Source organism: Orycteropus afer, unplaced genomic scaffold (assembly GCF_000298275.1).
Source record: "Orycteropus afer afer isolate SDZICR_OR568_19922 unplaced genomic scaffold, OryAfe1.0 scaffold00193, whole genome shotgun sequence".
NCBI classification, from domain to species: Eukaryota; Metazoa; Chordata; class Mammalia; order Tubulidentata; family Orycteropodidae; genus Orycteropus; species Orycteropus afer.
In genome coordinates, this window is record NW_006921780.1 from 4,048,218 (window position 1) to 4,049,537 (window position 1,320).

Consider the following 1,320-nt stretch of genomic DNA (forward strand, 5'->3'; position numbering starts at 1 on the left):
CAATCCTACTTCCGTAGTGATACTGCCTCGGAAACCCAAGGAGGGGTCGCTATGAGTCGGGGCCGACTCGACGGCACATAACAACAACAACAACAACTGGCTGTGAGTATTCAGGGTGCTACTAGCCATAAGGTGCATTTGTGCAATTAAGTGGATGCCCTGGTGGATACACACAGCCCTGCACTGGGCTGTGTGGCTCAGCAAGCAGAGTGGTGGATGGATTTCAGCACCCACCTTTGGTATCTGCTTAGCCCAATGCTCTTGTGCAGTGCAGAACCTACCCAACCATTTAGGCAGCCCTGAAACCCCTCCCTCCGCTGAGTCTCAGCTGCTGCACATGTGAAATGAGGACACTGAATGTGATAATACATGCAGCACCCACACCACTAAGCTCTAAAATGCCTTGTTCTCAGCGTCTGAATTACAGATTTTAAGGAAATTGCTGTTTTATTGCTTCCAAATACATAGCATGATTAGAACTAATTGCACAAAGCTGCCAAGCAGCAGTCCTTAGGAGCTCTGCTTTGACAATAGATAAGAATGATTTGAATTAGTAGATCAGTTACGAAAAATGTCAATGGGTATTTCTGCTGTGCCTGATCATGTTTGGAAGCAGCTTGTCCTCTTAAGTAGTGTAAATACCCTCCTGTCATTTTTGTTTATACTATTAGCATGCCCAGCAAATCTCTCCTTTTTTCATATCAAAATCCCACCAGACTGAGCTGGCATTACTGAGGTTTTACTCTGTTTGACTTTGGAATGCTGTCAGAGCCTGAACACTCCTGTTGTCACCAGAATGCTTTCCCGTGGTCCCCATTGCCATCAAGGTTCAGAATTCACACATCAACCTACCTGTACAGGAAAAAGGAATCATGGCCTAAGACTGCAGTTTGTTCAATGGCCTGATTACTATGTGCCAGAAGGTGCCCTGGTGGCACAATGATTAAGAACTTGGCTGCTAACCAACATGTCGGCAGTTCAAACCCACCAGCCACTCCATAGAAGGAAGATGTGGCAGTCTGCTCTCGTAAACATTACAGCCTTGGAAACCCAATAGGGCAGTTCTACTCTGTCCTATAGTGTCATTATAAGTCGACGGCAAGAGGTTTTTTGGTTTACTATTTGCCACGGTCCCTGGGTGAAGCAAAAGGTTTGCACTCGACCACTAACCTAAAAAGAGCTCTGGTAGCGTAGTGCTTAAGGCACTTGACTGCTAACCAGAAGGCTGGTAGTTCAAACCCACCAGCCACTCCTCAGGAGGAAGGTTGGGCAATCTACTTCTGTAGTGATACTGCCTCAGAAACCCAAGGAGGGGTCACT

The 1,320-nt window shown here is 46.6% G+C and overlaps 1 protein-coding gene across 1 annotated transcript in view; it reads left to right on the forward strand.

Moving 5' to 3' along the window:
* Window positions 1–1,320, forward strand: part of SLAMF8 (SLAM family member 8) — an 11,088-nt gene that overhangs the window by 4,627 nt on the left and 5,141 nt on the right. The window lies entirely within an intron of this gene.